Genomic DNA, 24,435 nt, shown 5'->3' with positions numbered 1-24,435 from the left:
GACCTCCGGGCACCCATGGAGCTAGGCAGAGCAGCTCCTGCTAGACTGAAGCCCTGGGGGGCACCTTGCCTTCTCCTGGTGATTTTCCCTCCCGCTTGTGATGGTGTAAAAGTGCACCCACTAGCAGAGGATGCTGCCAGGCGATAAAGCATCTTTACAGACTACATTAGCAGTAGCTCTTGTTCAATGTTATTACTATTAATAATTAGATCAGTCAAGAATATGTACGGACCCCTCTGAAAGTGCTTATTTTTTGCTTTAAACCAGTGCAGTACAAAGCACCAGTGCCACAACACCTGGGGTTAGAGCTGATTTGCCTTCCTGTCAGAATTTTCTTTTGGGGGCTGGGGTTATTCCCACCAGGTAAAACCCTGAGGTTGCTGTTGTGCCACGCTCAGGCATAGGCTTCCCAGAAAGAGAATTGCTGTGGGAGGGAGGTGAGACTTCTCCTTCATTTGTTTTCAGTGGCCCCTGCCCACGAGTTTGCTCATGGTGAGGATGGAGCTGACTTCACACAGGATCTCAGAAATTTCCTATTTGCCCCATAGGAAAATGACAAAGTCTCTCTCCCAGCAAGGTGGTGGTGAGTGAGCTGTATGTGTGGTTGTAGCAAGGGGTGTTTCTGGGTTTGATCTGCTGTGAAACTGCAAGCCAAGCCCAGGTCAGCATGGAAATGCCACAAACCTTGATGTTGTCTCCTCTGCAATGGGCTTCAGGGGGCAGTGGGCTGCAAAATGCTTTCAGGTACAACAACCAAATACAAGAGCATGAGCGCAGTTCCCTCTGCTGCCTTTAAGGGCACAGACATTAGAAAAACAGAGCTGGGTACATAGCCACAAGCAGGCTCACCCATCCAGCATGCTCCACCCGTGGGAATAGCTTTGATTAAGGGGATAAATATAGAGGTAGCTCTGGCCTCTGGCTGCTGAGGGTTAAGAGCAAGAGGCTGAGGTGACCCATCTGTGCCCTGGGGACTATCCCAAGATCAGGACACAGTGACAAGAGGCAGCAAAGGTCACTATCTCTGCCCCAGGAAAAACAGTGGGATCATGGCTACATTGCAAGGGTAAAGCTTGGAGTGTTCTGGGCACATCTAATCCACATCTAGATCAGGCCACTGAAGGATCCCCAAGGGCTAAACCACCAAAACACAAACTTCAAAACCTCATGGAATTTTAGACATATAATCTAAGAGAGGGCTAAAACTTCAAGTTGCCTCCTAAATGCTGTTTTGCTCTTTTCCTTCCACAAAAGTCACAACATATCTCAAGCAGGTTCTGCCATCTTCAGTGGTGATGGTGAAGAAAACCATTCCAACCCCAGACACAGCTCAGCCCTGTTCCTGAAACTTGCTCAGGACTCTCAACAAAAAATCACCTTCCCAGACTGTCTTTCACTAAAACAGGAGGTGAAGATGCTTCAAAGATGCACTCACCATGCAGATTCCTGCTTGTGCTTGTTGCTCTACAGGAATATGCCAAGGAAATGGACTTTAACCTTAAGGCAGGAATATCTTTCATGTTAGCAAAGCCCCAAGGCAATCTCCCCACCCATGGCTGCATGGCACATGTTGCCTTTGGAGGTAACTCATCCTCCCCTGGCAGGATCTGCCTCCAAACCCAGAGCAGAGCCAGGGTGTGGTGCAGCATTATTCAGCTGGTGATAATAGAGCTCTGTGGTGGGTTAAAGAAACAGCAACAGAGCTTGGAAACTTCTAGTTGGAAAGCAATTTGTTTCATGCATAGCAGCAAAAACTGGAAAGCAAGGCTTGCTCTGCCCAGAAATGCAATTTTCAGCTTTCAGTTCAGGAGTGGGCACCTTCATGGACTTAGACTGAATTTAGAGCTCTCCACAATAGTCTGGTCTCTGCCTTTGGCACAAAGCCTGGATAAGCAGACATGGGTTTTGGACTGGTCAGGAGATAGCAAGAAAGCATCCTTTCTCATGCCCCATGAGAAGCTGGAATTGTCTCTGAGAGGTCCCCAAGGAGCATCCCATCACTGCTTGATTCTAATGGTGTTTTTCAGCACCTTTGGGACATCAGTTGGTTTATGTCACAAGGAGGGGCCTGAGTCACAGACCAATTGACTGACAGGTGTCATGCCAGGGAACCTCTCTGGGGTTGAAATAGATGGGAAGCTCCTTAGTTTCCCAGGTTCAATGGCTCAACACCTCCATATCCTTTAAGAGTTCTCATGCAGAAAGTGAGGCTGGATCATCACATTTATGAAATGGCAAGGTGTATCCTCCTCAGATTCCTTGCAAGGATTTACCCTTCCTGCCCATCCAGGACAACATGCACAACACTCTTCCTAAAGGAAGTTTGATATGATTTGGTACAAGGGGGTTAAAATTTCCTGCAATGGTGGGAGATATTTCTGCTACAAACAATATATATAATAATAATAAAAAAAGTTACTCATATGAGTGAAGGTAACACTATCTAGGTACCCAATGGAGCTAACAAAGAACTTAGAAATGGGGACTGATTCTTAGAATGTGGAAAGACAGCAGACCATTGGCCCTGCCAAGAGCTGATTATGAAAGCCCAACCAGAAAGAGCTGGTTTTCTCCAGAACTGGACAAAGAATTTGCTCCAACTCAATCTCTGCAGTTTCTTGCACAAGTCCTTCCTAGAAAACCTGTGGCCAGCCCTGAATTGATGCCCTGGTAGCAGGGTGATACCCTGAGGTACGAGCACAGCAGGGTGGAAGAGAGGGTCTGTGGAGGGTACAGAGTAACTTCTGCAGGCTATTTGGGGTCTGTCAGTAGAGGGGAACAGAAGTTCTCAGAGTGGCTGTAGACATCAGCAATAAGAAAACCTACCCAGGGTTGAAGAGTGAGACAAGGGGGAGATGATGCTTTTGGGCATCTTTCTTCCCATCCTTGCCCATTTCGGTGAGATGGGGCAGCAGGGGATGTGAAAGGGCCTCCTGAAAGAAGAGCAAATGTTGTCTGCAGTATCAGGGTGCAGTGACCTGAGCCCTGCAGCTCTCTGATGGTGTTGGGGAGAGCTGCCAGCCTGGTGTCACAGCTCTGCAAACACACAAGTGGGGCTGTTTGAGGTGTGGAAAATCAAACTGATAAACTGATAAACCATGGGGTAGGGGTACACTGCTGGGCATGCAGCCTGCTGTGTCCAGTAGCAGCTATGAGACCACCAGGTCTGGGACCAGTAGCTCAAGGAGGACACTGAAGCCTGACAGAGCATTGCAGTGCATGCAGGACTTGCTGCTGGCTCAGTGAAATGGCTGCTGATGCTTCCACCACCTTGGTTGCAGTCCACAGGAGGATGGCTGCAGGGCAGTGCAATGGCAAAAGCAATACCTTGTGTCTCCCAGAGTTTGCTCTCTCTCCCCTTCTTCCTTTCCCAGACACTCTGTGATTCAGATTGCCTCAATAGCCTCCTTTCAGGAAAAAAATAAAAAAAAGCAATTGCCTGCTGAACATTCCTCTCTTATAATTATATAATTCAGCAGTGGTAGCAAGAGGTCTTTCCTGCAAGGAGCTCTATAATTTCACAAGGTCTCTGGAATTATCAATACCCAACCAACATGGCCTGGAAGCAAAAATTCAGTCCAGGGGCAGCAAAGCTGCTGTCATAGCAGTGATGAGAAGCAGGTGATAGCTGTGTTTCTTCCAGGCTGGTTTGTATCATGGCAAGTCCCAAAAAGAGACCAGTAACCCAAATATTTAACTTGACATACACAGAGGGAAGCCTCCAGCAAGCAGATGCTTCTGCTCCAAAATAATAAAATGCTGATTCCTTTTTATTGGTTCCTGATAACAAAGCAAAGGAAGAAACACCATGGCCTTGTGCTGGCAAACTGTTGTTGATAATTCATTTCCACTCCTGTTAGCAAAGATTAAAGCATCAAAATACTTTACAGGGAACGTGGTGGTAGGGCTGTGGGTGCCATCAAAATGTGCGAGATGTTACATGAACATTTCTGGTATTTTCAGAAAAACTTAATGAATATTGTCTATCCCAGAACTGCATTAATTAGCACTAACAGTTTGGAGGAGATGTCATGTCATGAAGGAATATTCACACTTACTTGATGAGCTGCATCCATAAGTGGTGCAGTGCTTCGCAGAAGTCAGTGTTATTTCCCCTCTAACTGGTGAGGGAAATGCTTTCAAAGAATATTTAGGATTTGCTGGATGTATCTAACTACCCAGCTCCCTGTGGGAGGTGTTTAAGGGCCTAAGTCCTGTTGATTGCAAAATTCAGAACTCGTAATATTAGAGTGGCAGTAGAAGATTAAAAAGACCCAAAACTTTAAAAGCAACATGGATCTATATAACTTTGGAACTGAAATCCATTTTCAGAGATGATACAATCTGTTGGGCACAGGAGAATCTCACTGTGAATCAATGCACTCTAATCATAGCAAGGGTCAGTCTGGAAAATCAGGTGTCAGGTCAATTCATGTGGTTCCTCTGAAATTCATGGTATAGAATGGTCTGGTCTGCACATGAGCTATGATGTATGTTGGCTGTAGAGGAAGCAAAGGCTGAGGTTGAGGCTTTTCAGCTGAAACATGGTATCCTCCATGCACTGAATATGTCTTGGTGCTGGGAAGTAGAAAAGGGATTGATGTGACCCAATTGATCACTCAGCCTGCCCTCAGCTGCCTTCATGGACCAGACCATGGAAGAGAGAGATGGAGGCTTGTGTGTACCACTTCCAAACCTGTCCCCATCCTGCATTTTCCCTATAGACCAGGTTGGGATGAATTGTGACCTTGAGATAACTAATGCTGAGAACTTCAGAAACCAGGAGGAAGCCACTGGGATCTCATTCAGAAAAGTAAAATGAAATTACATGTAACTGGATTGGGAGCACATGTAGTGTTGCATGTGCAATACCAACCAGTGCAGAGCACTTCAAACTGGGAAGATCTCCAAGGTTATTGAGTGAACCACAAGATGTTTCTAGTTAAGCCTTCCACAGAAACCTTCACTTCTGAGATGCTCTGTGGGTGTTGTTTCCCAGGCCATGCATTCATTAGTTTCCAGGACAATCCCTTAAGTAACTGGGGCACAAAAGGAGTGGGGGGAGGGAGAAGCAGGACTTTTAGCTTTGGACAAAATAAGCCTCCAGGACATCTGATTAATTTTCACAGAGACTCTACTTAAAGGATCTCAGCTGAAGAGGGAAGTAAGCAGACCTTGGTGTTCCTAAAGGGCTGGGGCAATAAATCCTCCTTTCATTAGGCGAAGAAACCCCATGCTGGCAGGATTACTGTTGAGGAAAACGAAGCTTGCTCTTCATGAGGCAACTGAAATGGATGGTGGGGATCAAAACAACTCCAGCTGGTTGGTGCTATGAGCTGTGGGCTGGCAAATCCTGCCTGATGCCTCCAGCTTCAGCCTGGGGCTGGTGCAGAGAGGGACAAGGATCACGTTTAAGTTGTCTGTGTCCCAGTTAGCTCCAGGTAATCCTGGCATCCAAGAGACCAAACAAAGGGAACAGCTGAAGGCTGGATGAGGGAATAAAGATGAGCCAGTCGTGCCAGCAGCTCTGCCTGGGTGATCCCAGGTGGAGTTGTGGTGGGGTAAGGAGCTATTCCTGCAGTTCTGCCCACTTTGCATCCATGTGGGGCTGGGAGAGAGGGGAAGAAAGAAGGAAATCTTCCCAATGGAAAGTGCTGGGAGACATCTCTGTCTTTGCAGGAGGAATAGGAGTGGTGAGGGGTTCTCCTCTCTGCTGAGCTCAGGTTCTCACCAATCCTTTCCACCACCCCATGGAGTGGAGGGGTCATGTGGGACCCTGCTGCCCTTTTCTTCAAAGCTGAGCAAAGCTCAGCCTCAGGGACCTCTTCCTGTTATCTGAATATTGCCATTTTCACCTGAAATGTCCTGAAAACAGAACAATGCAGGAAAGAGAGGATGTGGCAGGGCCCCCTTCCATCCATAAAATGTGCTGGGTGGTGGCAGGACTTGGAGCCACCTTTTCCCAAGGGAGAGGAAGAGCAGAGGCTGATGGAGGAGATGGGTGGTAGCAGCATGGAGGAAACTCAGAAAACACTCCTGGTGCTGGGGAAGGGCACTGTTTGGCTGGGGGAGAGCTGGTGAGATGCTTGCAGATCACTGACATGATCACATTGCAGACAGAAAAAAAAATGCAACTGCTAAGAGGAAATCTCATTCCTCCAAAGGCAAGTGAACCAACCTTGTTTATACCAGGGATCTGCTGAGTGAATGGCAAGTGAGTGAATGGCAAGAACCTGAGAGCAAGGCTGGAAAATGGTGTGATTATTCTACCCACACGGTCCTCAAATGTTGCAGTTGACCAGAGCTGGTGAAAGCCACCCAAAAGCCTTCTTGGATAAAGACAGCACAGGTGGTTGTGAAGCACATCAGCTGAGCGATCTGTGCCCAGAAATGTGCCTCCTGTTAAGCAAGTTCTGTGTGTACCTCTTGCATGGAACTACATCATGAAGTGCTTTCTTTTGCAGAGAGGGATAAAATAATTTTTGCTTGTTTAGCTTTTTGTACTGAAGTAGCCTGTGTACTTTGCATGACTTCAGATTTGAAGAATATTTTTGTAGTTTCACACTGCCTTCTACCGAGGCTTGCAAAACTTACACCACTTGGAAAAGCTTTCCATTTCAAAGGGTGCTGCATTTTGGAGAAAATCCTGAGAACATTCCAAAATGGCATTTAAATAATTATTAACAGCTTTTGCTGAATAAATTTGTAAAAAAGCAAAAGCCAGCTAGACAACGCTTTCAATACCTCACTGCAACATTAAAAAGGGGGCTCATGAGATACTAAAGTGGCACAGCAAAATGACAATTTTAGCAATTGAAAGAAAAAATTATGTAAGCTTACTTTGCAATTTCTGTTACTTTTCAGTCATAATTTTGATTTCTCAAAATCTTTGTCCCTGCTCTGTTGCTTGCCCACAAAACAAAACCAGGGAAACCTCCTGGCTGTAGTAGGAAATAACTGTTCTAACCAAAGCTCTGGTAGGGCTTAGTCATGGGCAGGTGTGTGGTTTCTAAAGTAACCCTTGCTTCTTATTGAAAGTTTCCACTATCTCTGTGATGCAAGATCATTACCTTAGTTGAGCAGATGGGAAAATGGAGTCAGAGAGGGATCAATTTACCTGGGTAAGATTCCATACCAAACTGGAGAGAGACCAAGGAATAAATTGCAAACCTCGGGACACCAAAGCCTTTGTGCTAACCTGAGACCCTTCTTCCCCAGCTAATGAATCAGTAATTAACAAAGGCCGCTTCATTTCTGACAGTTTAATTGGTGATTTCTACTTTACACTTCAGTTAATTTTGGCTTTTTAATCTTTATAAGGCAAAGACAGGAAGCAAACAGAAAACAAATCTTGGAATAAGGAAGCTCTTGTGTCAGAAGTACAACGAACAGATCTTATTTGCCAGAAAGTATTTATCTGACCAGTAATGTTTGCATTTAGGCCCAGTCAATTGCTTTAATAACAAACACCCAAATTACATTTAATATGAAAACATTTAAAATGGACTCAGCATCTTCTAAATAAACACTGCCAGAGCTGAAGGCTCAGTGTTACTTGATTTAGTGTTTAACTTGAGTCTAATTGCTGAGTATCTGACATCTCCGGGAGCAGGAGCTTCTATTACTCATCTGAACACAATTTCATTTCATTACTGAAGCACACCAGGAATAAAACTCCTGGTACCCTGTCCGGGGCACTCACCACAAGATTACCTCAGCTAAGGAGATTGAAGTCCTTTTGATTAATTCACTCCATAAAGGTTGCTCATTTCCCCTCTGTACACGGTGGTGGCCTGGTTTCTGAGCACAGTTTGCTCCAAGCAATGTCTCTGCCAAGTCCAGCTGTGCTTGTACAGGGTCACATAGACCCAGAGCTGCTGGAGACCAGCCCTGAAAAGAGCAGGAGAGCCTGGAAGTGGCCCATCCATGGGACTGAGCAGTCCTTGCTGGCTGTTAGTTGGGATGGGATTGGTCTTGGGTAGCAATGCCTGCTTTGAGGACTCTGTGTCTGTCCCTATGGCTGTAATGGACACATGTGAGACTGTGTGATAAATGGAACTGATATTTTCTGCACAAAAAATAAAGATATGAGAAGCTCAGATTTATGCATCCTGAGGGTGATCTGAAACCACAGAGCCCTCTGCATGGGAAGTGTGGAGGTTTTACCTTCCAGCTGTGATAGCTTCAGCAACAGCCCCCTGACTCAGCTTCTCATTCCCTGCTCCATTTTTGCTGGAAAGGTTGGAGATCAGGCAGTGCACTGATTCCTGAAAGATCAGCATAAAGCATCCAGTCCCCCTTTTGAGAACAGCTCTGACCTGGTTGGCACTACCTCCGAGCTAGGATTTGCTGCCAATATGTGGGACTTGAACCATAGCACCTTTTCCCCTCAACCACCTTGACTCCTGGAAATGTCAGAAGATATTTTGTCTCTGAAGACTCATCAACCCCATCAGCTGCTCAACCACCAGCAAAACCAGTGCTTGTTGGCCACTGTAATGGTAGTTTCTGCAGCTCTGTTGTGTCATTGCAGTCTTTGAGCTACAACTAGGTGCCTGTTTTTAGGAGAAGGAAGGACACCTTTGTGGTCAGGTCTATTCTCTCTCACCCATTTCTCAGTGATATTTTGCCTCATGCTCTCTCTCTATCCTCACCTATAGCCTGAATCTGATCATAACACACTTCTCTCTCTCCTAGGAGGACTGTGAAGTATAACTCCTTAAGCCCTAAGAGGTGAATATGGACTTTGAACATAACACAAAAGTCAGCTCTTGCTAAGGTGATACTTTTTACAATGACTCTTTGGTCTTTTTATTCAAAAAAAGGGGATAAATTCTATTCACACTGTCTACAGCAGCATATGTCACAGGTCAGATAGGGTACGTGGAAATTAAGACATACAGCTTAATAAACTGACTAATAAGAGACTAATACTTGGGTTTTGGCTTTGCAGGAACACTGATGGTGACTGCAATCTTAGTTTATAATGTTTTGAGTATATGAAAAATATTTTCAAATTAAGTGTATTGTAAGGGTTGTTATTAAAATGATTGAACAGGCTTAAATACAATTATGGTTGCTCAAATGCTTATTTTCAGGCTAAACAAGAATTTCCTAGCCAGTTCTTATGGGAGAAAGAGAGGAAAAAAACCCCAGTGCCCCATGGTCCTCAAGGTTTGCAATATCACTGCTGAGCTTCAGGATGCAACTAACCTGTGCCTCCAAAATAGGGACAAACAAGTGCAAGGACTTGACTGCCTCCCTACCTTATCCTTTGGACATTCAACCTTTAAGGAGGGAAAGTAATGAGAACAGAATTTCCTGTGCCTTGTCTAAAAATTCCTTGGGAGCCACCACTGGGGACGTGGACCATACCCTCACTGGTTCCACCACACCAGGGGGAGCAGGGTTTGCTCCTCTCATGGACCAGGACTTGGATGCAGTGTGGCTGGGTGGTGGCTGAACATCCCCAGGAGGCTGGGACCATCTCAGAGGGCAGGGATGCCATTTCCCAACTGCAGCCCATGTTCCTCCTCCTCATTCCAGAGGCAGCTCCTCTCTGCAGGAACAGTGACCTTACGAGCTGGGAGAGCAAGGTTGCCAAATCTCATGACAGCTGACGTGTTTCTGAAAACCTGCCCTTCTGGGCTGGTTCCAGAAGGTGAAGGAGAAGGCAGCCCAACTCCATGCATTTTATTAATTTCATTATTTTAAGGCACTTCTACTATTTTTGAGCCGTAGCACTTTTAAAAACTGAGTGTGCTTTGCTGATTAGGGTCAGGGGAATATTCTAATATATTGGTATCAACTTTTTACTATCTGATGATGAGTACCTACACATGGAAGACCTTGCCCTGGAATTTTGTAGTGCCAGTAACCAGTTTTCATATAGTTTCACTGGCCCTTGTTTCATGAGGGACTGCTGTGCTTGGAAGGTTCAGAAAACTCAGCTGCCAGCTTCATGTGAAGTGAGGACTGAAATAAATGGGAAATAAATTACAGGAAAATGGACAAAGCCAATAGTTAAAGGGTCACAGTGGCAACTCCTCTGTGGGAGGAAAAATTTAATTAATGTTCTTTCTCCATAATGTACTTGAAAACACAGACTGAAAAGATGACCTGGGTGGTCTTCTTTCAAAGGAGTTAAAGGAAAGATGTTTGCTTTGTACAGAGGGGCCTGAAGAACCAGGCACAAGTTTTTGCTGTCCCAACCAGGAGAATGGAGCCAAATGTGGGAATAAGTGGTGGGAGGCAGAGAGAGGGGCAGAAAGCAAGGAAAAAAATCTGCCTATAAAACAATCCTAGAAATCAGCAGTGCTGACATTAATCAAAAGGGCAAGCAGTTAATGGGGGGCTGTTTTGTGTCACTAGAAATGTAACACACTGTCTGTGTGTCCCAAAGACAGGGCTGGGACAAGCCCTTTGCCAGGCAGAGCCATACTGCCTTGCTTGCCCACCCAAGAGAATTAACTTGAGAAAACACATTCATTAACAGAATGCTCCTGCTATTGTCATTCTGAATAATAATTGATAGTGGCAAAGTTCCCAACACCTCCCAGTGCCCTATTTGTGAACAGGTCATCCACTATTTTGTAATCACCGTTTTCCTCCTTTTCCATTTCTATGGTTCTTGTTATAACTGGAATTATTGCTATGCAAAATGCCTTTCTATGTGAAATGATTAAGTTAGAATTTCACTTCTAGATAGCAGCATAAATTATCATGTGAGCTACCCTATAATCTTTGGCCATCTCATGAGGCAAGGTAGCTGATTCCCAATCACTAAAGCTAACTAACACAACTGTAAATCTGATGGACAAGGGGGGTTTGCTATTAAAAATTAACATCTACAGCAGTTACTACACTGCAGTTACTGGGAAAATGCTGATTCACTCTAGACTTGGGGCAGGCAATCATTGTAGCCTCTCCTGAGACCCTGAGTGTGATAAGTGGTGGTGAATGGTGGGTTTTTCCCATGGTGATCATGCAGGTTGTCTCTCTGCACATTTATTCCAACAGGCCTTAGAGCATTGCTGTTCCTGCAGCTTCCAGTGTCAGGCTCCATACTTCCAGCTGGATGTGGCCAAAATAAATAAACCCTCCAGGAAGAGCACACACAGGCTCAGAGCTGGAGCTGCTGCAGACCATCGTTAAAGTCAGAGGATTGTGCCAATACACCCACAGAAACCTGCCCCTCTCCTCTTCTGCTTCCAAAACCAAGTGAGAAATCTCACTGCCTCTCAATTCAGACCTCTTGGTGAGAGCCTACCTAAAAATATGAAGATTTTTCAAGATGGGTCGCTAGATTTTTAATTTTCAAGGGCAATACGGTGGACATTTGTGAAGCATGCTCTGGGCTTCGATGCTTTTGTAGCTTTCAGGGACTTGGTTTAGCACCAGTCTCAGTAGAGTTAGGTTAATGGTTGGACTCAGCTGTCTTCAGGGTTTTTCCAACCAATTTTCCAACAGTTCTGTGATTTTAGAGCAACCGAGGAAGCATTCAGCAGCCACTGCTTTGGACTTTAATCCCATGGGAGAAGCTCTGGAGATCAGCATGTGCCTGGTTTCCATCCTGGTGACTTTCCATGGCACCAAACCCATGGAAAGAAGGAGAAGGCTACAAGGCTCCCTCCAAGAAGAAGAATGGAAAATCTCAAGGTTTCAGGTATTTATTTCTGTTAAAATTCACAAAGCACCCAGGCCTGGGGAGTGAAGACCCTGTAACAGGTCATTCTGCTCCTGTCAGGAAAGGAAAGCACAACCCTTGAGAGGAGCTGATTTCAATAGCAGCTTTCCAAGTACATTAAGTAGGTCTGTACAAAATATTTGGAGGGAAATCTGGAATTCATCTCCTTTCATGGCTTTCACTAGACGTTCTTTTTCCTGCTGATTTCCTCTTGCAAAGAAACAAGCAAGACCAAGCAAATAAACAAGGCAATCCATAGGAAATACCCCATTTCCTTCTTAACATGTTATTCCCTCAAAAACAAAATCTTCAAACTGCTGGAAGGCTGAAGATGGCTTGCTGCTTGTGACAAACAGCTCTGAGAAGCTGCCACCTGCTTTGATGCAAAATCGACTTTTATTTATTTATCCTTTATTTCTAAAGTAGTGAGGACAGCTTATTTCTGCATTAACGGGCAATGGTGGACAAATTCATATAAATTATGGGGAAGGATTGTAAATGTAATTTTTATGCACTCCCTGGTGGCAACAGTGAATAACAATGGCAAGAAAAACAGCTTAGCAAAAATGAATTATTTGCCTCTACAGTTGAACACTAACCAGTGTACAAGTTAAACACCAATATCCTCCTGGTCATTAGTGCTGCATGGGCAGAGCTCACTGTGCTCAATACTTGGGCAAGGGATGGACTCTGACACCAGCACCAGCTCTGCCTGGCAGCTGCCTGCAGGCTGCCTGCATGGGGGCACCTTCCCTCCTGTGAGAACTGAGGGCAGAAGCTTCAAAATGAGAAAAAGTAGAAAAACAGCCTGGAGGAAAGGAAGGGAAAGAAGAGGGGGAAAGAAATCCCACCAAAAGAAAGCCAGATGTAAGGAATATTTTTTAAATGAGTCCGTTTAGCAGTGTCTGTGTTTATATTGAGGTTGAGCATCACTTCTCTCTTGTGTGGCTGTTCATACATCATTGTGCTAACGAGGCAATGAGTAACTAGGTGCCCGTATACTGCAAGATGCTTTGTTTCCACTGAACAACCCAAGCCATCTACAAACAAGGTCTGAAACCCAAAACCAAACAGCTGGGGCTCTTTGGCAACAATGGTAAGAAAAGGAAAGCGAGCTCTGGGTTCAGCCCTGTCCCCCTGAGAGCCAGCTGGGGTTTTGCAAGGCTCCTTTTTCTTGGCTTTTCTGCGCCCACAGACTGACACCTGAGCCTCTCTTTGCTCCCATCCTGCTGGGTAAGCAGGAGAGGAGAAGGAGGAAGAGGCCCCTGCCCTGCCTCTGCCCTGAGAAACAAAAGAAAAAAGGAATCTGCATTTGCTGCTGATGATAATGCAATTGTCTGAGCCAGTGGGGAGCACCATGATTTTTCCTCTGACTGCACTGCCCTGCCACAAATTCCCTCCAAACCCAAGGATTTCACTGCAAGATCAATGCCCAGCTGGTGCACACAGCATGGAAAAGGGGCTGGGAGCTTATGGTGGGGACCGAAATGTTAAATACCTCCAGCATGCTCATTTATTTATGATTTCTTTGGCCTACAGTAACTACAAGCGTTAATTGGATTGCACTCAGCATAGCCAGATTGATTTGCTACTTCATAATAAAACTGGGTCCTCTCTTGATAATGGCATCCCTAGAAACCAGGACGTGGGGTGAAAAATGCATTCATGGCGCAATGCTAACTCTGAAAGCTCACGTGGCTCCTGGTGCAGAGCAGGACCTTTGCCAGATGCAAATTTTGTGCTGGCGACTGTTAAAACACACTCTTTGTGGCCTCCTCTGCCTTTGATGGAATATTTACCAACTTTGGCAGGGCTGTTATTGAGCGTTTTGACAAAGGGCAGCAGACACAGTGTGTTTTTCCATAGTTTTCTGAAGGTCGTGGCTAATCCTCAGTGCAATCTGCAGGGGCCTGCGGTTGCCTCTGAGTGAAAAGTGGCATTTAGACTTAATTACAGAGTAGCACTAGTGAGCTGGACTACCCTAACCCCTCCTTCATCTGAAACCAGCAGAGCCTAAGGAGACACAAAGGTGAGAAGCCCAGCCCTGTGTGTGCAGCCCTCTGCAGATGGGTGTTGATGCAGATGGGGCTGTTCCTCCAGTGATGCTCCCTGTGCCTCACCAGCAGCTCAGGCAATGGGATGGAGGAAGGTGGCTTGTGCCCTGCTGTTCCATTCCTCAACCAAAAGCCCTGGGCTCTACAGGCAGCAGCTTAAAGACCAGAATTATGGCTATAGCATCTCTCAGATATGTTTAAGGATGCCAGTTCACTGCAGAGGTTTACATGTAACCTGACTTTCCACGGACTTTGTATCTTTCAAATGCTCTTCCCTGAGCTAGTAGATGTGGGAAGCAATGGTACCAGAAGCCCCCTGAGGTTTCATGGAGGAATGACACCTCCTGGGATGGCTACACCTTAAAACACTCCAAAAAGCGCTTGATACCACTTTGCATCCAGCATTGGCCAGACTGGAGAAGCTGCCCCTGCATTTTGGATGATTTGTGGGCATGGAAGATGCTTATGAGAAGGGCACAGTTGCTCCTGTGCTACAGTGATCAATGGAGCTACAGGAGCATGAGCCCTGATGCTCAGGGTTTGTCCTACTCTTCTCTGCTCATCCACCCTGACTGCAAAACCTCTCCATTACAAGGAAGAGTTGGCCAGGGAGTGATCTGGGCAAGGTGAGGAGATGCATTCAGCAGTACCCTCCCTGCTAAACTCAGCAGAGCACAGGAGGTATGGGGTCTTCTTGGCTCCCTGTGGTGGCCAGGCCATTGTGCTTCCTCCATGGAGAACTCTGGTGGCTGAGGACACACTCCCCAGCTCTGTCAGGACATGCTCCATGAGGGCAAAGAAGAGCAGTTGGTTATTCAAATGCATGTTTTAGGAACAAAGCCATCTTCAGGATGCCAGCTCCACTTGAAGGATTGCCTGGCTTCGCGTGCAAATAAGAAAAGAGCAGAATGCTCAAGGCCTGAATGCTGAGGAGAACAAGAGTTTGATGGGATTGAGAACATTTCCCAGCTCGTTGCTTGCCTGTCAGGATCTTTTATAGAGGTGGCTGCTCTGGGCAAGAGCAAAGAGCTCAGGCTCACCTGTCTTGACAATATACTGTGCCGTCCATCACTCTGCACCTGAAAATGCCCAGTGCAGACCCAGCTCCCATGGTCACACAAGAAGAGATTAATTTCTGGTGCCCTTGCACTTTGTAAGCTATCCAATGTAGTAAAATAAAATCACAGCCATGGTGCAGGTAGTGACCCATACTGAGGTTGTGCTCGGCGTGAGGGGCTGTCAGCAGGGGAGAGGCTGTCAAAATCAGTTTGCAAAAGCACGAACTTAGAGAACATTTGCACTTCTCTTTCAATTACATGATCTGGAAAAGATGCCTTGCTCTAGTAATTGGCTTATCACTTAATTCTATAATTATGATTTATAATTATCAACAGACAGCCTGAGGAGCAAGAAGGGGGGGAAAGTAAGACTGTTGCTGAGCTGGGTAGCTTTTGGCTGGGAAATCAGTTAAGGAAAACCTGATTGTACCCGTGTCTAAACATGCTGCCACAGCTCATGCAAAATCCTGGGTGCCTCATGCTGTCCCAGTGCTCTGCTGAGAGTTTGTGGCTGAATGTCATGCACCATTAGGCACACAGAGGGCAGGTCTCCATTCAGCCTGAATCCAGACTCTGGGTTGCAGTGACCTTGAGGCAATTCATTTGAGGGTGATGTGCCAGTGAATTATGAAGCCCAGCTGCTCAGAGACTGCCTACTTTTTTGAACTGTTTGAGTTGGCTTTTTTTCCACTTGGATTGGTATCTCCGTTCTTGACACAAGAAATGTCCTAGGTCAGAATCCACCATCCCCTCCTTGAACGTGCACAGAGAATAAAAAGAATCACAGAATCACCTTGATTGGAAAAGACCTCCAAGATCAGGGAGTCCAACCAAAACCTAACCTTAACTAAGACCTTAACTAATCCATATCCCTAAGCACTATGTCTATACAACTTAAATACCTCCAGAGACAGTGACTCCACTACTGCCCCAGGCAGCCTGTTCCAATGTCTGTTCACTCCTTCGGTGAAGAAAATCTTCCTAACATCCTAGCTAAACCTCCCCTGGCACAACTTGTGCCCATTACCTCTTATCCTATCACTTGTAATTTCCCTGAACAGACTGATACCCACCTCTTTACAACCTTCTTTCATGTAGTTGTAGAGAGCACTAAGGTCTCTCCTCAACTTCCTCTTCTCTAGGCTGAACAACCCCAGCTCTCTCAGATGCTCCTTGTGAGACTTATGCTCTGAGATATCCAGAATTGTCCATCTGCAACAGTTTTTTTTTGGGGGGGATGGCTCCTTCCCTGCCCTCTACATCATTAAATGGAGGTGAGTAAAGAAAAGCAGCTGGTGATGTGGTAGAAGTCCTTCCTGGTGAGCATCACTGAGCTCACACTGCCAGCCCCACTGGGATGAATGGAATGCAGTGGCTGCTCTGATGGAAGTTAGTTCAATAGACAATGGAATAGAAGAGGGGGTTTGGGTTCCTCTAATCTCATCACCTTCAGTGTTCTCCTCTGAGGTGTGTGGGAAATCCATAATCTCCTTCCAGGATTTCTGGGACCATGTGCTGCACTGTTTTCATTCATTACCCGTGGTATAACAGCAACATCACTGACACAGAGCCAGGGAGGGGGATGTCTGCCCCCACCCCCACCTTAGCCATCCTCAGTAATGAAGGAACAAGGGAGAAACTCCCAAGAGAAACCCTCGAAATTATTCACTGAATGACAGCATGTCACCAAATAAATAAACAAAGCAGAAAACCAGGTCATGCCTGTCATGTCCAGTGCAAATCCCCTCTGATGCTGACAGCCCTCATGTTTCACAATTTGTGCATCTAGTTGCCTTTCCTTGTGGGATAATGAGCAGCCAGTCTGGGTGACATCTGACCAGGCTCTCTGCCCCAGGGTCACCACATTGGGTGACAGATGTCCTGCCTGTGAGTGAGGAGGACCCTGCTGTGTCAAAGGGTTGCCAGATGATGCAGGGATCTTCTGCTGTGCGCCACCTATCCCCTCCCTGATTGACCAGGGTGGAAAGAGATGGGGAGGTTAAGAGAAAATGCTATGAAAAACACAGGTAAAAGCTTGTATCTTGATGTCCCATCTATGGGTTATGTCCATTTAAATCAGACTGTCATAAAGCCCCTGATTTGGGGCGAATTTAAGGAAGGCCTAATTCATTACATGACTGTAGATCCTAGAGGAGTGAAGTCTTCTGATTATTCCTTGAGCTCAGTGGGACTTTCTTGAGCAGCTGTCTTCACTTTGCATTTCACCTTCACCTTTGGAAATATATCACTCTTGCTCTGAAAATGAGACTTTTGTGGTCTGCACAAAGCATTCCATAGGGAATGAGCCTGAACTGCTTAAATCTTATCTCCTTTCACTATGGGTACTTCTAATGAGTCTGTTGGTGTGATGATGGACACAGACCTTCCACACTTAATCCTATCTGTGTGGACAGATCCTGGGCAAAGGTGCTGCTTTGGTAAACTGGAAAAAAGTTAAGGAAAGCAGTTTTTTGGCACAGAAAGCACACATGCCATAATGCAAAAAAACCTCATGTTTTGCTGAAAGTCATACTTGGTGGTGGTGAAAAAGTGGTAGAATTTCTAACACTATTTTTTAATTTTCCTAAATAATACAAAAATATATATTTTTTTTTTAAGCTTAAGAGGAATGTGTAATATTAAATACTGTCACACTAAAGGCAACATGTTTCATTTGCTCTAAACACATGGTAGTAAATTTTAAAATCTGAGATGCCTTGTGCAAGGCAGGGCCCAGGATAAAAACAAGAAACTCTCTGAGAACAATAATTTTTCTTCCATCTCCTCTTTCTGTGGCCTAATCTCAGGAGGCCCAGCTGTGTTTTGGGAAGACAGCACTGCAGTAACTGTGTCTTTCCATTCTTGCTCACAAACCATCTTGTCCTCAGGGTGATGCACACTTTCCTCACACACCTCCACCACTCACTGCCTGGCACGGGGCAGCTGGGTGATAAAAACTCCCATAAGCTGATGCAAAACCGATTTTGCTCTGCAGATTTGAATATTCTGAAATATTTTCGATTTGATGCCTGCTGCCCTGCTCTGCGCGCATTATCCTTTTTTACCCTTGTGCAAGAATAGATAAGAAAAATATATTCTGGTGCTTGATAGAGGAGACAAAATGACAGCTACAGGGCTCAATTTTGCAGCTCAGGTAGCAAATGCAGTGGTGTTGCTGAGGATGGCCAAGCCAGCACGTGTGGTGATGGCCATCGCAACGGGGGTGCCAGCTGCAGCCTTACGATACCCTCTGGCAGCAGATCAGCAGCTGCAGGAGTGTGCAGGATTAGTAATAAATCAAACACATCCTGTGAACACTGTTGCAGGATGTGATTAATTTTCACGTGTGCCAATAGCAGAGTGAGCCAGCTCCTCTGTCAGGATAAAGCTGCCTGATTCTTGACTCCAGGGTTTGGCTTGGTCCGTGCTCACGTGAGACTGACAGACAGTTTGCCCCTATCAGCATATATTGTATTGGCTGGTGTGTTCAAGGTCAGATCATGGTAAAATTTGCAATTTACAGGAAGGAAAAGTTTGCCTTGCAGCAATGAACGGGCATTAATATGAATAGTTTTGCATTCTAACCATCGTGTGTCAGGAAAACACATCAAGGCTCATAGATCCAGGGGAAAAGGGAACTTGCACAGGTTCAAGCAACAAACCCAAGAGCCAGAAGAGACCACAGTGGACAAAGCCACAAGGTAAACGTGCAGACATTGTAAATGACATTGCATTTCCAACACCCATTGCAACATGCTTGGGCAAGTGGAAAGGGATGGAGACTCCTCCACCTCTGCTCCTCACCCTGGTGCTAAGAGCCCATGTAACCCTATGCCTGTGGAAGCAGGGCCAGCTCTGCCTCAGTCTGGTGTAAGTCAGCAGTAAACTCACTGTTACAATTCTCATTTGGCCCTGCATAACCACAGACAGAATTTAGCCCATTACAATTTCCGCATTTACCATCCCTCCACCCAGACCGGCTTCAGGCTGCCAGGGCAATGGGGCTGGTGCAGCCTCTTGTAGCTGAAACATCCTGGGGTGGGAGAGAAAATCCTAATACCTCTCAGTAGAAACTCATCTTCCTCCTCAACACCATGAATAGCTGAAACAAAGCAAGAAAAAAGAGCTGCTCCTGAAGACCTGGGGGGTGGAAAACCTATTGCCTGAGGTGCAACTCTGCTTGGCAGTGTTCAGGATGTGTTTTCCTGGTGCTTGGGAGGAGCATGTCTTGTAATGACATGATTTTGTCCCCATTGAATTGCTGGCCTTTACAGTGTTTGGGTTTCCTGGTGACTCCATTGTGAAGGGCCCTATTCACTCCAACACGTTTACTCAGCTGTGGGAGCTTTTCTGTGCCTGCTGCACTCAGGAGCTGGATGTAGCACCACGGATTGTGGGAAAGAAAAAAGCAATAAGCTCAAGAAGGATAAGTCCTGGCTGGCAGTGAGCAGCTGATCCTGTAGGGAAAAATCTGCTCGAGGGCTGTGCCTTACTTTTCAGGACAGAATCACACTGGTGGCCACAACATATATGCAGGGTTTTTTTGTACTCAGGTGATTTAGGGGTGTTAGTTGATGAGAAGTTCAATATGAGCCAGAAATGTGTGTTTGAAGCCCAGAAAACCAACTGTATCCTTATCCTAGGCTGCATCAAAAGAAGCATGGCCAGCAGGTCCAAGGTGGTTCTGATCTGATCTGATAAGCCTCCACCTACAGTGCTGGGTCCAGTTCTGTAGCCCCAGCACAAAAAGGACATGGAGCTGTTGGGAGGGAAGGGCCATGAAGGTGATCAGAGAGCTGGAGCACAGCCTATGAATACAGGCTGACAGAGTTGGGGTTGTTCAGACTGGAGCAAGCTCCTAGGAGACCTCATAGTGGCCCTCCAGTACCTGAAGAGCCTACAGAAAAGCTGGAGAGGGACTTCTGACAAAAGCATGGAGTGATAGAGTGATGGGTAATGTTTTCAAACTGAAAGAGGGTAGGTTTAGGTTGGATATTAGGAATAAATTCTTTACTGTGAGGGTGGCCAGACACTGGCACAGGTTGTCCCCTCCGTGGGAGTGTTCAAGGCCAGGTTGGATGGGGCTTTGAGCAACCTTGGGTAGTGGGAGGTGTCCTTGCCTGTGCAGGAGGTTGGAATAGATCACCTTTAAGGTCCCATCAAACCCAAATTATTCTACAATTCCATGAATCTACCATTCAGCAAATTTTAATGACTGAAGGAGGAACAGCAGTGGAGTTTGGGTTCCCAGCCAGTCTTTAGAGGAAGAATTCCACTGAAATCAGGGAAAGGATATTGATTTAAAGCCTCTAAGGAACACCTCAACTCGACTGGGGTTTAAGCAAAGGTTTACCTGTCGACTAGTGCAGCTTCTAGCTGAGGTCCTGGAGAAGCTCTGAACATCCTTTCCCTGGGGAGCCTTTTCTGGAGTAAGAGGAAGAAAAGGCAACCTTAACTTTAACCTTAACCTCAACCTTAACCTTAACCTTAACCTTAACCTTAACCTTAACCTTAACCTTAACCTTAACCTTAACCTTAACCTTAACCTTTACCTTAACCTTTACCCTAACCCTAAGCCTGGCACACACAGCACAGAGGGCAGTGGTGGCCCCAGCCCTTTCATTCCAATTATAATTCACACAAACATTTACAGCTCTGTGCCAGATCCCTCGATGCATGGGAGCCCCTGAGGGAGGTGCAGGATTTCTGCTGCCTCCCACAAGCTGCAGGATGGTACCCAGACACCCAGACACCTCTGCTCACTCACCCACACACAGAGACTGAGCGGAGCCTTCTAGGTCCTGCTCAAAAATATGTGTAAAGGGAGCTTAATGAGGAGAAGAAATCAAATCCTTTTAAGCCCAGCTGCTTGGATCGTGGGTAAATCTGTGGGCTGGAGTGTGTGGAAATTCTACAGCTCTGGGTTTCTTCTCACTCACTTTGCTTTCTGCAATCTCACTGTTGCCAAAAGGTGACAAAATTCCCATCTCGATGCTGGGCTTGCCTCAGATAGCACACAGAGAAAAACACTACCCATGTATAATACTGGCTTTCCCTTAAAAGAGAGAGAAAGGGAGAGGAGCAGAAATAATAATCAAAAAGGACAAAGACACACTCAGCCTCTAAGGCTTATAAAAAGCAGCTTAGCCTTCAATAAGCAATTCTTTGAAAAGAAATTAATGGAAAAGGTTACAAGCCTTCTCTTGAGCAGAGCCCGTCACGCTGCTCTTTCACATCGTGGCTACAAATGGAACAAGGCTGTGGCATTTCTTTTCACTGCAGATGCCCTGAAAGGCTGCATTACTCACTGGACCTTGTGTTTTTCCTTTCCTTGTTCACACAATGCACTGAGGGATTCCTCCTGGGTGATTCAGCAGGAGATGTGTGCCGAGCCCAACCTGCCCACCCCACAGAGACAACAAAACAGAGCCCAACTGCTGCTCCTCACCCTATGAAAAGTCCTCTCTATGGCAATCTGGGTCTGCCTTGCAAAAAAGGAAGTCATGAAAAGCAGGGAAAAATTCAAGGTTGCTCAGATGCTGCCTGCTGTCCTTTCACCCTTGGGAGATGGATGGTGGCTCTTGTGGTCCAGCTGGGCAATGGGATTGGAGATGGGATGAGGAAATGCACCCTGGATTTTGCCAGCATGGGGTTGCCCTTACATAGCTGGGCTCTGTCACTAGGTGGTACTGTGCATCACAGCTTTGTGCTTTCTTCTAATTCCTCACTCCTGTGTTTGTCCATTCTCTAGGTTAGAAGTTTTGCAGGTAAGTACTTGCTTTGAGAGAGGAAACTTTTTGTCCCAGTTCCTCTCATGTACTCCTGACCTCTTGCACAGGAAGTCTAAAGGCAACAGAAGACTTCTGACTCAGATAATGTTCAGCACCAGTGACTGATTTGGGTTTCTGCTGTTCAGCAGCACGTGGTTAATGCTGCCCTGCTGAGCCATTTGGTGATGGGTTATAACACCTTCCATCTCCTAGTGCAAGGGATGGAAAACCCAAAAAACCCATGGACAATTCTATATAAACAGGAAAAAAAGAAAATTTTTGGTTCTTTTTGTAATGAAATCTTTAGCTCCTTGAAAGATCTTTATCTGTCCTACCATTGCCTGGGAACGGGCAATAAAGAGGCTTGTTGGATTTTCACTGCTCTTCTTTAGATTTCTGGCAAATATCCAAGTTTAAGGGATTCAAAAGAACCTGAAAGGGGGATTTCGATTTCTTGTGCAAGAAAACCTGAGCAGCCCAGGCCATTGCCTGGTTGCAGTGGGCTGCTCTGCCTCCCTCAGAGTGGTGCCACAGGGCAAAGCTACCCCTGCTCCCACATCAGGTCCTGCTGTGCATGGTTCATGCAGAGAAAAAAAGCTGCTAATCCAGCTGCACCTCCTGATGCATGCATGGTCTCAGCCCTGTACAGGGACTTTTACCAGCCCAGAGAAGAGCCCCTGATGCAGACTGCATTGCCTGTGTGGGCTCAGTGCTGAATGGCTCTGTGGCTTTCAGTCCTTAAAGGGGGATTTTAAGAAAGGTGGGCACAGACTTTTTAGTAGGGTTTGTTGCAACAGGACAAGGGGTAACGGTTTTAAATTAAAAGAAGGTAGACTCAGACTAAATAAAAGAAGGTATTTTTATGATGGGAGTCGTGAAACACTGGCACAGGTTGCCCAGTGAGGTGGTAGATGCCTCATCCCTGGAAATATTCAAGGTCAGGTTGGATGGGGCTCTGAGCAAAGTGATACAGTTGAAGTCTGTGCTCACAGTAAGGGAAGTTGGGCTAGAGGAACTTTAAAGGTCCCTTCCAAACCCAAACCCTTCTGTGAGTCTATGATTTTCTGATGCATACTGGATTGCTCATAAAAACTCCCTGCTGAATGACTGCCCTCTCATTAAGATATCTGTTTATCATGCATAGTGCAACGTGTATAAAAAACTTGGCTGAAGCCTCTTGTAAAGTGCACTGTTAGAAACTTGGATTGTCCCAGAGCAGGTCTGGACAATAGGAGGAAGAAACATGGACAGCCAGGAGACAAAGGTCATGCAAGATCCTGAGATCCTACAGACCCCCTGGCAAAGCTGGGTGCAGAGATTAGGGTCTGTCCTTGTTGCAGGCCAGGACAAGTGACCTGAGGCATATTTCCACCTGTTAAATTAGCACTGCAAATTTCTGTCTTTTCCCTCTTCCCTCCAACATGAAGCAGCATACCCAGCACTTCCCAGCATTCAACAACTCCCCAAAAGCCTCCTCCAGTCCCAACCAGCATCAGAAGAACTGCTGATTTGAGATACAGCTTTGTCCCAGGCTGTCTCCAGGCTTCACACTGCTGTAATAGTACTAATATAAAACTTCCTTTATTTTCATAGCTACAAAACTGTCACATAATTAGTGCAGATTTCCCAAACTGCCAAATGGCCCAGCAAAACCTTTTGGAGTATTTTTCTGAGTGTGCTTAATTTTGCATGAAGACCTTCTGAGTGGTTTGACATAAAAAGGAAGAGCATATTGATGGGTGATCAAAATTCAGGTCAGTGATGACTAAGATAGGAGTCTTCTTCAAACAGCTGGCCCTGGGCCCCCCAGCTGCTGCAGTACAATGCTCAATCACTCAGCTGCACTCACTCCTGGGGTGCACCGTGGACATGTGAAGCAGCACTTGACATCCCAAGTGGTATTTGTGCCTCAGAAGAGCTTAGAAACAGTGTCATCTGCAAGCAATTTAGTTTCCTTGTGAACAGGAGATCAGGTGGAAATGAGGGTGCAACTCCTGGCCAGAAGAGCCAGAGGAAAAAGTGCTGAAAAGCAAGAAGAGAACCAGCAGATGGAAAGGAAATGGGTCTGTCTGGATCTCAGAGGGCAGGTTCATGGTGTTTCAAGGGAAGTGCAGCTCTTCAAGGACACAGGTTTGTCATCTCTTTGGATCTATCACCCTGCCCAGGTATCATGCCAGCTATCAGAGAGAAGCCTGGCTGCACCTAAGCAAATAGTGGCTAAAAATGAAAGAGGAACAGCACTCCCTGGGAAAAGATGCATGTGAACAGAAAGCTTTGGTGAAGATCATCTGAAAAAACCTCTGCAGAAAATCCCAAGAGATCAGCCAGTTACATTCATCCCTAAAACACAACAAACCTGTGAGACACAGGCACAAATGCCCCACTGAGACATCTTATGGCTGGCCTATATTAATAGCAATTAATCTCTGGAGACCTGCAAAGTGTCTGAAGCTCTGTGAGAGGAGAGGGAGACTCCTGAACAACTTCCAGGATAATGAGGTCCTCTGAGAGTTGGGTTAGTGAAATAAAAAGGGGTGAGGTAAACCAACAGTTAGCAGCTCTTACAAAAATTAACTCTGTCACCCTTGAGCATTCACAAACCATTTCAGTGCTGTACATGCTGTGTTCTCTGCTGAATTTTCATGGCTGGGTTTCATCTATTTTCAACCCTCCCAAGTTTTATGGAAGAGGGGGAGGAAGCTCTAACATCTATCATGCCCTCTCCATCCACAGCTAATGGTTAAGACATTACCCATGTGTGTAAATAAATGATAGATGCCAGCCCAGGCTGAAGGTGGAGTGGGTGGGAGATGGTCCTGAACAATTCTAAACCTCTGTAGAGCAAATGGATTCATCTTTCCTGGTCA

The 24,435-nt window shown here is 45.9% G+C and overlaps 1 protein-coding gene across 7 annotated transcripts in view; it reads right to left on the bottom strand.

The window, feature by feature from the left end:
* Nucleotides 1–24,435, bottom strand: part of FRMD4A (FERM domain containing 4A) — a 367,278-nt gene that overhangs the window by 148,421 nt on the left and 194,422 nt on the right. The gene's annotated exons all lie outside the window — the stretch shown is intronic.

The sequence above is a fragment of the Heliangelus exortis genome, chromosome 1, assembly GCF_036169615.1.
Source record: "Heliangelus exortis chromosome 1, bHelExo1.hap1, whole genome shotgun sequence".
In the NCBI taxonomy this organism is placed as follows: Eukaryota; Metazoa; Chordata; class Aves; order Apodiformes; family Trochilidae; genus Heliangelus; species Heliangelus exortis.
The sequence above is the reverse complement of the archived record's forward strand: the minus strand, read 5'-3'. Positions and strand labels throughout refer to the sequence as shown.